Below are 14,340 nucleotides of genomic sequence, written 5' to 3' on the forward strand. Positions count from 1 at the left end.
TTCTGTATGAACTTGTATCTCTCAGTGCGAAAATCTATTCTCTACCACAAGCTGTGTCTGCATTTACTTGAACACTGTATATTTTTTCTTGGTTTGCAGGACATAATTTTTCCTAGTATATTCTTTCCTCTGTGCGTATAGTCATCTAATCACTAATTTGAAGTAGAAATTATCTTCCAGTAGTCATGACTACTGGTACAGAAAAACATAGGTAGGTCTATGACAATCACAACAGAACTGTTAACACAGTGGTGGTTTGAGAAAAAAAAAAGGTCCCCATAGGCTCACAGGGAGTGGCACTACTAGGAGATGTAGCCTTGCTGGAGTAGATGTGACTTTGTTGGAGGAGGTGTGTCACTGGGGACAGGCTCTGAAGTCTCAGAAGCTCAAGCCAGGCTAGTAGCTCACAATCTCTTCCTGGTACCTGAGGATCTAGATGTAGAACTCTCAACTACCTCTCCAGCACAAGTCTGCCTGTGTGCTACCATGTTTCCTACCTTGAAAATAATGGACTAAACCTCTGAAACTGTAAGCCAACCCCAATTAAATGTTTTCCTTTGTAAGAGTTGTCGTGGCCCTGGTATCTCTTCACAGCAATAGAAACCCTAACTAAGACAACTCCCTAATAGAAGAGAAAGAAGGCTTTCAGATCCCTCACTTGGGATTATAGTCATTGCTGCTGCCCCAGCTACAGTGATCTTGGTAGATGGTATGGTATCTAAAAGTGGAAGGTTGGCTAAAAGGGGGACTCCATCATGCACCTTCCATGAGGTCATCACCCATGATGGGGTGGGACTTTGAGGTGATGTAGCTGCTTCTGTGATTAACCCATAACTCATGTAAGAAAGCCCAGTAGTATACTCACTGGTTCACCAAGTTAGATGTTGATATATTGTTACTTTGGTCTATCATCAGTGTTCTATCTGGAGCAAGGATGTAACAGGGCCCCAGACTTCAGCACAACTGACTCCATGATGAAAGTACCATTCAGGCCATAAAACTCAGCACATAGACAACACCATCTGCCAAAACAAAAACAAAGACTTAATCCATCAAAGCCTGTTGTTCTGGAGAACATCTCTAAATGTACTAACCTTGTTTTCTGGCTTCTGTAGTTCCACTTCTGACCAACTGTTTTTGCTAACTGAAGTATGTCAACCCAGGATGTGTGGAGTCTTTTGTTTGTTTTTGTTTTGTGTGGGTTTTTTTTGCTTAAAAGCTCACCCTGAGAAAGGGTCAGGCCTACACTGGGATCTCAAACACCCAATGTAGTCCCTGACCAGCTAACAAAGACTTTCCATTGGCTTAAACCCATGTGTGAGTAGTCTTCTCTGGTAGATACCATACAACAAAGAGATGTTTGTTCAAGCCTCCCCAGAAAAAGTTAATGTAGAAACATGATTTAAATGAATCTTACATATATTTTAAATATGAATTAGAGTCAACTAAAAGTTTCTTCTCTAAGAACTAAATGGGTCAATCTACATGGTGACGTTCCTTAGAATATTGAGCTAAAGTATCACTACTGAAGTGTCAAGTTCTTTTTTTATTTAGTCTTTCATATGTGATCACCACTGCTGCTCATCTTCTCTGTTCCTGGCTTAGGTCCTACTTTTCCTTGTGGCTCATTTAGTTTAATAAATTTACCCTTCTGTACCAAAATAGAAAAAAATGTGCATATGTTTATTGATAGACAAACCAGTGTTTAAGGGATGATACAATAACTCCTTACAATTAAAATGAATGAAGGGTATGACAGGGGTACTTCAGAATTTGTATTATAAAAGGGTATTTGTTCTTCATTACGCAGGGATGAATACACTTTGCTAATGGTTTGTTTGTTCTGAACCGACCATAAATCTAGCACATTCAAGAAAAATGTAAGACTCCATGGCTTTGGTGTGTGAGGGCCTTCCACCTGCCACTCTCAGAGAGATGATAAGGAGGAAAAGGGAAATTGTAGTGGCAAGGCCCACATGGCCAAAAAAAAAAAAGAGAGATGAATTTAACTTAGTGCTGGTTTTTGCCTTGATTTGCACAAGAAAACATTGTAGGAATTGCTGCAGTCTTATCCAGAATCCTCAACTCAAGGATCCCATGCTTTTCCTACCAGGCTCTGCCCTCTCCTCTTCAGTTCTCTAGGCGTCCAGCTGTGACAAGACTGAACTTCCCTGATTCGCTTGACCATGGCCCTTTACCCATGAAGCTGATGATTACATTGCCCCAGCTTCTTGTAGCTGGTTGTAGACATGTGAGTATTTCTTGGCCAGTAGGGTATAAAGAAATACTAGGACAGCATTACAAACATGAAATCTTCCCAATAGGCTCATCTGATCCTCCACTGATAGCTGTTAGCGCTGTCTTAGAACGTTAAAGGACATTAAGGATGAGGAGCCTCAGTGGAGGAAGTGGGACACTGGAGTCCAGCGCTGAGGTCTTTATAGCCAGGCTCTGCTTTCTGTCTACTCTCTGCTCCCTATTCTTCTAGAAGGGGAGGAGGTGGAGTCCCAGCTGCACGTCTGTCCCACTATGAAGTCATCTGCCCAAGGTCTTCTTTCTGATAGACTCCGTCTCATCAAACTGCAAGCCAAAATGAGCTCTTTCTCAAAAACAAAAACAAAACCAACACCTGTTGTTTATTTGAGTATCATTAAAAATACTATTGTACTACTCAAGAAATTGTGGGTTGGGATTAGAAAAAAAAGATTCAAGAGGTCTAAGTTTTAATTTTAAAATCTCATTGTTTCCAAATTTTCAACCCTCCTCTGTACCTCTGTATTTTGACTTTTCCTGGTGTTTGTTTGTTTGGGGTTTTTTGTTTTTGTTTTTTGTTTTGTTTTGTTTTCTTTTGTTTTGTTTTGAGATAGGGTTTCTCTGTGTAGTTTTGGTGCCTGTCCTGGAACTCCCTCTGTAGACCAGGCTGACTTCAAACTCACAGAGATCCCTCTGGCTCTGCCTCCGTGTGCTGGGATTAACGGCGTGCGCCAACACCACCCAGCTCTTTTCCTGTTTTTTAATGTTAGTGTAACTGGTCTCTCTCCCTCAACTCTTGAGTCAGTTCCTGAAATCATTTCTTTTTCTGCAGTCTCACTCTGCTAATAAGGCCCAACACTAACAGTGCCCGTGCTAAAGGTAAGTGGGCTCTTCACTTTTGGCTTGTCTTGACCTGTCTTCCTTATCCCACATAACCAGAACAGTTTGTGTGCTTTCAATGTTTATAAGTGTCACACATTCCCAGGCAGGCTCATGATGCTAATTGAACAATATCCATCTTCAAGTGACCTAAAAGGCCTTACTTCAAGAGAACAATCACAGGACAGAATGGCTTCTTGGCATTTTTTTGATAATTAGCCTAAAAATCAAATTTTTATGATCTGTCAGGTAAGTTATTTTTTTATATTGTTAAGTTTTTGATTACTTAAAAAATTAAAAGTTAGAATATTTTTATCTATTAATATTCATTTTAAATAACTTATAACTTGCTGGGCATTGGTAGTGCACACCTTTAATCCCAGCACTCTAGAGGTAGAAGCAGGTGGATCTCTGTGAGTCTAAGGCTAGCCTGGTCTACATACAGAGCAAGTTCCAGGATAGCCAGGGCTACACAGAGAAACCCTGTCTTGAAAAACAAAAAAAAACTACCAATAATAATAATAATAATAATAATAATAATATCTGTAACTGATTAAATTCGGTTTATAACTCTTATTCAATCATGAAGACTATGTAAATGATTATTGTTTCACAGTGACTACTTACAGGTTCTATTTTGAACAAATGTTTTAAACCCTTGTAACTGAGCTACAGCTGTGGCCACCAGCAAAGTTTCTAAAATGATAATAATTTCACATTACAGTTATAGGAATTTCCATTTTATTGAAAGAATCATGCAAAATGAATCTGCCCAATTTTAGGCCATTTATGTTATAAAATCTCATTTGATAAAATAGGCTCTTAGCCTGCATGGTTTTTGGGTTGACAGTCAGACGTTAGCAGACTTGGAGGTGATTGAAGATGAGCCCAGGATAGGCCCCCTTCCTCTCATGACAGTTTCAGACCCTGCCTTCTGTGTCCCTAGTAACACACTAATTTTACGGAAGGGAAAGTATCAGAATTACCTCTCCCAAAGAGCTAAAGTACTGTATAAAAGAGAGGAGGTAGCAAGTTCTGTTGAGAACTAGTTGGGACATCTACTTGCTCCTGGCAAAGAATGGCTGTTTCACGGCTTTTTTTTTTTTCTTTAATTATTTTTAATCTGCTCTGTTGCATGAGTTGTGGTTAGGAACATGGGATCCAGATTGTGTCTGTAGCTCTGGTTGTAGATAAAATTCTACACTGCCAAAAACATGCTAAGATTTTGAGGGCACACTGTTCTTCCTTCTCTTGTGTCACCTGAACAGAAGGATGATGCCAGGAAAGCTATCTGTCCCAGAAACATCAGGAAACATGATATACCTGAAGACATGCTAAGAGACGGACAGCTAGCTGCCCCCCTACTGAGACGTGTACTTACAGACTCCAGAATGCCCTTCCCTGATGCAGTGTTTGGTCCTCACTGCTAAGCCTTCCCACTTTTTCATTCTAATTCAGGAAGAGTATATTTTTCCCCCCTTCCTTTTCTTAAAATTACAGTTTGTGGAGGGGAGGTGCCTAGTCATATTGTGACTTGATATACTATGTTTGGTTGATACACCTGGGAGGCCTGCCCTTTCATGAAGGGAAATAGAGGAGGAGTAGATGGGGGGAGGGAAAAGGGGAGGGAGAGACTGAGATGAAAAGAGGGAGGGGAAACTGCAGTTGGGATGTAATATATGAGAGAAAAATTAATTTAAAAAAGAATAGAATATAGATGATGCTACTTTAATTAAAAATTCAATGTGTGTGTGTGTGTGTGTGTGTGTGTGTGTGTGTGTGTCTATGTGTGTGCAGTGGCATGTATGAGAAGTCAGAGGATAAGTGGTAAGAGTCAGTTCTCTCTCCATCTTGTGGGTCCTGAAAATTGAACTCAGGTTATTGGGCTTGGTAGTAAGTGCCCCTAACTGCTAAGCCTTCTTTATTTTATTGATTTATTTGTATATGTGGTTTAGTCAGGATTTTATTACTGTGAAGAGATACCATGACCACAGTGAAGGGACCAGAGCCAGTTGTTTTTTCCAGGAGCCATTTTGCTAAGACCTCTGCCCCGTATTACCCCACCATCCTATGTTGAGTCATGTCAGGCTTCAACCAAACCCTCAGGAAGTACATCTAGTCTGGTAGCCAATCAGGGTCCTAACCAGCCACAAGCAGGAACTGTTCTTGCTATTTTCAGTCAGACAGACCCCTGACACAGCAGACAGACCCCCTGATACTTCAACCGCAGTTGCTGACCAGATGTCATGAGCCAATCAGTAAGGATCTATACTCAATCACTTCAAAGTACACTTAACCACATCTGGAATTCCCCTCAACAGGATTAAAAGGAGATGTCATACCCTTCTCTAGGGTCAAAGCCATTTTGGGTGGGCCCCAGAATGCTGGTTTTCCTCGAGAATAAAGTTGCTTTCTGTAATTGCATATGGGGTATCTTCTGGTCATTTGGAGAGATCTAAGAACCCTACATTTTGGAGGCCCCATAGAGATTTCACCCCAGACTCAAGACCCCCCCAATCTAGCAGCTTTCTAAAAATGGAGTGCTCCCCAAACTTCTGACCAGTCAGTACTCTTTTGTTGTATATGTTGTAAAACTGGGGCTCTACCCAGATCAGGCAGATGTGCTACTGGTCTCTGATCCAGAGGAAGAGGAGGATGCCCTGACCCCTCCACTGGCAGCTGTTGGGGTGTGGTTCTGCATTCTTTCGGCACCGGCACTAGGGTGGACTACCAGGCACCAACTGCTAGTCCCATGCACAGTGCAGGGCTTTGACTTGTCATTTTTGTTTACTTGTTGGTGTGTTTGCTGTCAGTTTTTTGTTGTTATAACTGTAAAAACTTTCTTCAACATGGGCCAGTTTTCCTGTAAGACCCAAGTACCCTTAGACATGGTTCTTTCCCATTTTCAGGATTTCAGAAATGCTGCTGCTGTCTCTTTGGCCTGAGGTAAGCTGGGGCAGCTCCAGACTTTATATGCACTAGAATAGCCCTCTTTTCAAGTTGGCTGGCCCCCAGAGGGATCTTTTAACCTAAGTCTTATTTTTAAGGTCCAGAGTGTTGTTTTCAGCCACCCCGGACATTCTGATCAGGTTCCCTACATTGTGGCCTGGCAGTACCTCTTATTTGAACTTCCTCATGGCTGAAGCCTCTCATTTCCCTGCCTGAGGCCAGCACCACTTTTCTCCCAGTCCTCCCATGAATGGTGGTGGGAAAGGAGCAACAGCCTTCTGCCCCTTCGGTTCTACTTCCCTCCTCCCTCCCTGAAATGGAAGATCTCCCTCCCCACTACAACCCCCAATCCTGGAGGTGGTCCAGGAGGGAAGTCAGAGATCTCAAGCTTCTGCATGGTGGCTCTCTCCCTATGTCCTTACCTAAACTTCCCAGACCCTCAGCCCCTTCCCAGAGTCCCTCATCTTACCACCATCCCTATCACCCCCTGTTACTCCAGCCCTACCCCCAGGGCCTAGCACGCTCCACATGCAGTCTGGAAAGGTAGTCACTCTCCCCTTCCATGTGATGGGTCCTCCTGATGAGGATGGAAACTCCCATCTTACCTACTTTCCATTTGCCACTAGCAATCTATACAATTAGAGACTTCAGACTCCCTCCTTTTCTGAGAAGCCACAGGCTCTAATGTCCCTTCTTGACACTCTCTGTTCACCAACAACTCTACTTGGGATGACTGTCAACAGCTTCTTCAGATTCTTTTTTACTACAGAGGAAAGAGACCAGATTTGGCGAGAATGCTGTAAACTGGTCCCTGGAAATGATGGCCATTCCATGGGCGATGAGGCATTCATAAATACCGCCAACCCTCAACATGACCACAAAGGGATGAGACTACAACACCACTAAAGGTAGGGAGAAGTTAAAGGTCTATCACCAGATTCTCATGGGGGGTCTCTGGGTAACAGCTAGGTGGCCCACAATTTTGTCAAAAGTAAGCCAGGTAATGCAAGAGAAGATAGTCACCAGGTGTCTTTCTTGAATGACTGATTATAGCAGATAATCCATAGATACTGGTAAAAGAACTATTTATTTAGAAATTATATTGGGAAGAACAACTCACTAAACAGGACAGGCAAAATCATCGCAGAGTCCTGGAAGGCTGATGTCCTGTCCTGCCCACAAAGGTTTCCTAGTGAGATCTGAGCTTGCTTTACCCAGCAGTGTGGCTGCACTCCTGCTGAGCTACTCCTGGCCTGGCTCCAGAGAGTAGCACCTAACCCTAATCCATCCTTTGTTTAACCAATACCTTTTGTTTCTCTAGTCGCCCCATGTGAATCTTGATACAAAGTCTATGCAAAACTTGGTTCAGGAAACCTGGAAAACTGTGGTACCTGGGAGCTCCTTTTGTGTTGTTTTGAGCATATGGAAATCAACTGGCTAAACTATAGATACTGAGAAAAATAAAAATGCCCTGGGTGAAGGGAAAGTATTTTAAGTCCTTAGAGGACGGATCCCCCTGCAGACTTGAAAGGCTAGATTCATTCTTAAGGTGCCTCTGAGTCTTCTTTCCATGGTCCACATGAACCCACACACCTTCGCAACACAGCAGGTCTGCATTAGAGGATTGCTTGACCATGTGCTTGGTTACTAGGTGATTGGAAGGGTCTACATTTGGCTGAGCTAGGGGGAGGTTTTTGCTCCACCCTTTGGCATTTCTATAAATAGCACTTTAGAAGAGACAGAAGAGGCCAGTGGATAATGATCCAAGCCCTCCCCAGGCTATCCTGTGTTTCTATCTATATCTCTCCACTCTATACTTCTACCTCTATATTTCTACCTCCATCTCTTATCCCTTTCTCCTCAAGAGTTCCCTGTCATAAAAATGTGGGAGCTGGTCTCTCACATTGTCCCACGCTGCTCCTGCAGCCTGAGTAAGTCCCCACAATCCAAGCTCATGAGGGAGAGAAGGGCCCATGCGTATGTACCCCTCAGCTTAAGCTAGCACCTGAGGCCACACCCTAGGGGCTGGTACTTCAAGGTCATAGGTGAAACACCTGATGAACACCTATAGTACCTATACACCAATGGACCCAGAAGCACCTGAACACCAGATGACAGTCAATTTGCCCTTTGTTAAACAGGCAACCCTGGATATAAAAAAGAAACTCCAACACCTCGATGGCCTTGAAGGTAAAAACATGTCTGAATTGGTAGCCATAGCTACTAAAGTTTACAACAATAGGAACAGCCAGAGGACAGACAAACCAGGGGACTGGTTCAGATCCTTCCAGCAAGAGATAAGGCTGGGGGTCACACTGGGGCCAAATACTGCCAAAAGTCACAAACTGGTGGAACACCAGGGGATGAGCCCCCAGAGAGACCTCAACTAAAGAAGGACCAATGTGACTACTGCAAAGAGATGGGCCTTTGGAAGGGGGAATGTCCTCAGAGGAAAAAGAAAGTAGAAAGGCCCTAGGGAGGACAGAAAGTCCTCAAATTGGAAGGCCCAGATGACTGAGGAGGATGGGGCTCAGAACCCCTGTTTGAGCCTTGGATAACCTTGCAAATGGAGGAGTAGCCAGCTGATTTTCTGGTGGACATCAGGGTGCATCATTCTGTGCTGAAAACTCCTTTAAGTCCTTTATCTGACAAACAAACTTGTGTGCAAGGGGCCACAGGAACAGCTCTACATCCATGGACCACCAAGTGAACTGAAGATTTGGGGATGAAGAAGGTATCCCATTCCTTTACTGTTATTCCTGAGTGCCCCTTCTCCATGTTGGGGTAGGACCTACTTACCAAAATGAAAGTCCAAATTCATTTCACTGGGAAGGGGATGATCTCCCCATGGCCTGAAGATATATATGCCTTATGTCCGGACCTAGAGGAAGAATATAGGCTTTTTCCACAGACACTTACTTCAGAAACATCTCCTTTAATGCTCAAACTCCAATGTTCCATTCCTGGAATATGAGTAGAGATTAACCCCCACCCCAGGGCTAGCAATCCAGCAGTCCCCAGTCATAATCACCTTAAAGACAAATGCCCTATTTGTCTGGGTAAGGCAATATCCCATGACTCCAGAAGCCAAATTGAGCATCCTAAAAGATATCAACTGACTCCTGGAGCAAGGAGTTCTAGTACCTTGCCAGACACTGTGGAACACCCTGCTTCTGCCAGTCAAAAAGTCAGGAACCGATGATTATCATCTAGTACGGGACCTTAGAGAAGTTTAAAAAATGGGTTGAAGATATTCACTCAACTGTTCCCAACCCTTACAGCCTCTTAAGCTCTTTCTCTCCAGAGCTCCAAGTTTACTCAGTTCTAGACCTTAAAGATGCCTTCTTCAGCCTAACCCTGAAGGCCAAGAGCCAGCCTATCTTTGCCTTTGAATGGCTTGACCCATACTCGGGCTTTAGCGGGCAGCTCACCTGGACCAGCCTAGCCCAAGGATTCAAGAACTCCCCAACTATCTTTGATGAAGCCCTCTATCCAGACTTGAGGGATTACTGGACCTCACACCCTGAGGTAAGCCTCCTTCAATATGTAGATGACCTCTTAATTGCTTCCAAGGACCAGGACTCTTGTTACCAGGCAACCAGGGACTTACTACAGGACTTAAATGAGCTGGGATATAAGGTGTCAGCAAAAAAAAAAAAAAAGGCTCAGATCTGCGTCTCAGAAGTCACATACCTGGGATACATTCTCAAAGAAGGAAAGAGATGGCTATCACATGCCCAGAAACAGACTATCCTGGGTATCCCAACTCCTGAGCCCCAGAGACACGTCTATGATCAGCTGGATTCTGCCAACTCTGGATACTGAGATTCGCTGAAATGGCCAAACCCCTATATGAGGCCACCTGTGGGACTGAAGATTCCTTCCTCTGGACTGAGACCCAAGAAGGGGCCTTTAGAGACATAAAAGAAGATCTCCTAAAGGTCCCCACCCTAGCTCTATCACACATAAGCAAGCCCTTTCAATTATTTGTTGATGAAAAAGAGGGGGTGGCTAAAGGGGTCCTGACTCGGTCTTGGACCCTGGAAGTGGCTGATGGCCAGTTTATCCAAAATAACTGGATCCTGTGGCCTCTGGGTGACCAGGCTTCCTCCGTATTATCACAGCCACGGCCCTCTTTGTCAACGATGCTGACAAATGAACTCTGGGACAGCCTCTAAGCTTAACCACCCCCTATTCGATAGAAGGCATTCTCAAAACCCCCTTGATTGGTGGATAACAAACACCCAATTGACACACTACGAGGCTCTGCTCCTCAATCCCCCCACCATTAGGTTCTTCCCAAGTACCTCTCTCAACCTGGTGACCTTGTTGCCTAATCTGGACTCAGACATCATCCATGACTGCACAGAGATCCTGCAGCAAGTACATGGAATCCGACCAGACTTGACTGACATCCCTTGACAGTTTCAACTGGGAAGGAACCAGGTATGCAGCAGCAGCAGCAATAGTTACTGCCTCTGAGACTATCTGGGCCACTGCCTTGCCCACTGGCACCTCAGCACAAAAGGCTAAACTAATTGCCCTGACCAAAGCCTTACAGTTAGAAAAAGACAAGACTATCAACGTCTATACGGATAGCCATTATACTTTTGCAACGGCACATGTTCATGGGGCCATCTACAGGGAAAGGGGCTTACTAACTGCTGAAGGGAAAACTATTAAAAATAAACAAGAAATCTTAGATCTACTTTCAGCAAGAAATCTTAGATCTACTTTCTGCCCTATGGCTTCCAAAAAGACTGGCCATCATCCATTGCCCAGGACATCAAAAAGAAAATTCCTATAAAGCCCAGGGCAATAGAAAAGCAGATCAAGTAGCCAAGGAGGCATCCCTGGCTGGCACCAACTTGCTGATAACACTCCAGACCCTGTATTGCTTCAGATGTTGGATTATTCTGCCAAAGATGATAAAGACTTTACCTTTTTACCTGACACCTGGGTTAAAAACAAATGGAGGAACACTTCGGATGAAAGACTCATCTTAACGAATAAGTTGGCCAAGTCCTTGACCTACCAGATCCACAGGGGAACACACTTAGGCCAAAGGAAATCAAAGGAACTCCTGAGACACTCAAGATTCAGTTTCAGAGATTTAGTACATTATCATCATGGCAAGAAGCATGGCATCATGCAGGCAGACATGATGCTGGAGAAGTAGCTGAGAGTTCTACATCTGGATCTGTAGGTAGCAGGAAGTGACAATGAGCCACTGAACCTGGACTTGATCTTCTGAGACCTCAAAACTCACCCACTAGCGACATACTTCCTCCAACAAAGCCACACCTACTCAAACAAGGCCACACCTACTCCAACAGGGCCCTGCCTCCTAATACTGCCACTCCTTGTGGATCAAATGTGAGAGCCAAAGTTACATTTTAAGTTTTAATTACTATGCCTTAAAGATACAAGAAACAAAATTGTCTCTAATCTACAAGCCCCTTGCTGAGGACAGATAGTTCCTGAAATGCTGCAGGCTATTGTTTATGGAAGAAAAGAAGCCACATGTTTTCACTCCCCTAAACAAGTTTGTTTGACCCATCTGCACTGGATATGCTTGATCACATGTGGGCAGGAGGTTCACAGGGAGGAAATACATCAGGATGTGTGCTTGCCCCTGACTGGATCTGATGGGAAATACTTAAGCCACTGTAAACCCTGATTTTGGCCCATTTTTCTGAAAACCCAGAGATGGACCTGGCCAGAGCCCATCCACCTGGCCAGTATTTAATTAAAACTTGTTTCAAAAAAAAAATTATAAAAAGCCGGGCAGTGGTGGCACACGCCTTTAATCCCAGCACTCGGGAGGCAGAGCCAGGCGAATCTCTGTGGGTTCAAGGCCAGCCTGGGCTACCAAGTGAGTTCCAGGAAAGGTGCAAAGCTACATAGAGAAACCCTGTCTTGAGAAGCCAAAAAAAAAAAAAAAAAAAAAAAAAAAAAAAAAAAAAAAAAAAAAACTTGCTTCAAATTTGGCTTTTAATTGGGGTAGTGGTCTTCTTCTCAATTGGTGGGATTAAAACCAAGCATTCAAACACATGAGTGTATGGGGGCCGCTCCGATTCAAACTACCCCAGTATGTGTTCTAAGTACAGGTGCACATGAACCACAGGTCGTGAGTGAGATTCCTGTTAGTTCCCTATAACCTATCTCTGTATAGATTCATCCGAGAAAAATCGAGCAAAACCTGTCTTTTCGAGGTAAAGTTCACCGCCACATCCTCAAAGGTCACCAAATCCATGTCCCAGCTTCCAGCCTTGCCTGGACTCCTCTGGCAGATTTAGCCAGCTTTGCTCAGAGCTCACACAGCACCTCCGTCTTTTCAGTTTCTAGCTCCTTTTTTGAATACTGGCACAAACCCTATGCCTGCTTTTCCTGGCACTGGGCATTTTCTCTCTGTTTCTGAGGAGAGACTCACATCCCTCACATACAAACACTCACAGCAGAGATACTCGCAGACTTGTGTTCTGAGCCTATCTACCTTCCTAACTGGTAACTTTGAAAGCATGTCTTCTTTCTCCGCTCCCTCCTCTTACAGCTTCTGAGAGCTCCAGACTGCCTGTCCTGTTGTTCGTTTTTCTCAAACTCCAGTAAAATGGTCCCTTGAGTGTCTTCCTGGGTCTGTTTTTTAAACATTATGTTATGTTATTTATTTATTATTGGGGGGGGGTAGGCAGGTATGTGGTGGTCAGAGGACAACCCTCTGAGGTCAGTTCTCTCCTTCTAGAATATAAGTCTCTAAGATCAAACTGAAGTTACCAGGCTTGGCAGCAAGTGCATTTACCTGCCACCATGAGCACATACACTAGGGGAGGGTACACATAGGCTCTTGATCTGGAAATGGGTAGAAAATGTGTGTAAGATGCTCAAGTAGCTGGGTTAAGTCATCAGCAATAGTCTCTAGTGAGACAGTTTGTCACAGTGTGCACCTGGAAAGAAAACAACAAGAACAAATCCCAGTGTACCCACAGCTTAACGTCTTTAGACTTTGTTTACTACAAATAATTTCTCATTGAGGACTAACTCCAACCTAATAGGAGGAGACCATATTTGAATCATAGAAACCACCAGGTATCCCTCTATGGGACTGATTTCTCCAACAGACAAGTCTCTTCCAGCCCCACGCCCAACTCTAGTTCAGCTCCATCTATGTATCTATGTATATGTCTATGTATCTATGTATCCATGTATCTATCTATCCATCCATCTATGTATCCATCTTTTTATGTATCTATGTATCTGTATATCTATAATCTATCTACCCCCTATCTATCCTAAAGCCTCAAGTTCTGCAGTTTCCAGGAACCCTTGTATCTCTCACTATTCCATGGGACATGAATCCTCAGGGATGAATCTTTCTGGGACAGTGTGATTTCCTCCGTGTGTCAGGAAATGCTAACTACTGAAATGATAAAGTAAAAGTGAAAACAGATGCAGAACGATGAAAACTAAAACAGCAAAAACATTCTCTAAGGAGTTTTATACATGGGGTGAATTGCTACACAATCAGCAAACTACCAATGATTTCTCCATATCTGCAGAAGCTGACTGTTCTGACGGAAGCTCCACCTTAGCCCCTGGCACCCTGGCACCCATATACCCAAAGAGTCTAGAATGTTCTGGTAGAAGCCCCACCTCTCTGTGAGGACCCTGTTCCTCAGAAAGTTCCAAACACAGCTCCTCCCCCAGAGATGCTCAAGACCTCTCCCATGGGGGTATTTAAGCTGCATCCCAGAAAACAGACACGTGGTTTTTCAGTCTCTCTTCCCTGTCTCCTCTCTAGGGGGCTGGAAAATCATCTAGGAATGCTTCACCGATTAAACCGGGGCTTTTTCTAATTTGGTCTGATTTGGATTGCTGTGTCAGTAGAGAGGCTTATGGGGTGAAAAATCTTCACTGACAAAACTGCCTGGTTTCAGAATTACCAGATAGTCCATTTTGCCTTTTGACCTGGATTCTGGCATAGACTTAGTAAATACACGACCACACTAATTTGTCCCATCCCTGCTTATCTTTCTCCTAAGAATGAGAGGCAGTTCTTCCAACTTCCTTTCTTACAAAACCCTCAGTTCTCGTTAATGTTGGTGGCTTACGTGGGTTTCCAAACCAAAACCAGTGTTACTTACAAGTCCATCCCGCCCTGGAATAAAACCGCCTTTGTGTCTGTGACATCTTGGCTTTACAGTGCTAATTTCAGAGCGGAAATTTTGTATCTGCCATTGTCCCTGCAGTCCATTCACCCCA

General features: G+C 43.8%; 1 protein-coding gene across 1 annotated transcript in view; it reads left to right on the top strand.

Moving 5' to 3' along the window:
* Positions 1 to 14,340, top strand: part of LOC131926320 (glutathione S-transferase alpha-3) — a 265,294-nt gene that overhangs the window by 201,681 nt on the left and 49,273 nt on the right. The window lies entirely within an intron of this gene.

The sequence above is a fragment of the Peromyscus eremicus genome, chromosome 16_21 (genome assembly GCF_949786415.1).
Source record: "Peromyscus eremicus chromosome 16_21, PerEre_H2_v1, whole genome shotgun sequence".
NCBI lineage: Eukaryota > Metazoa > Chordata > Mammalia > Rodentia > Cricetidae > Peromyscus > Peromyscus eremicus.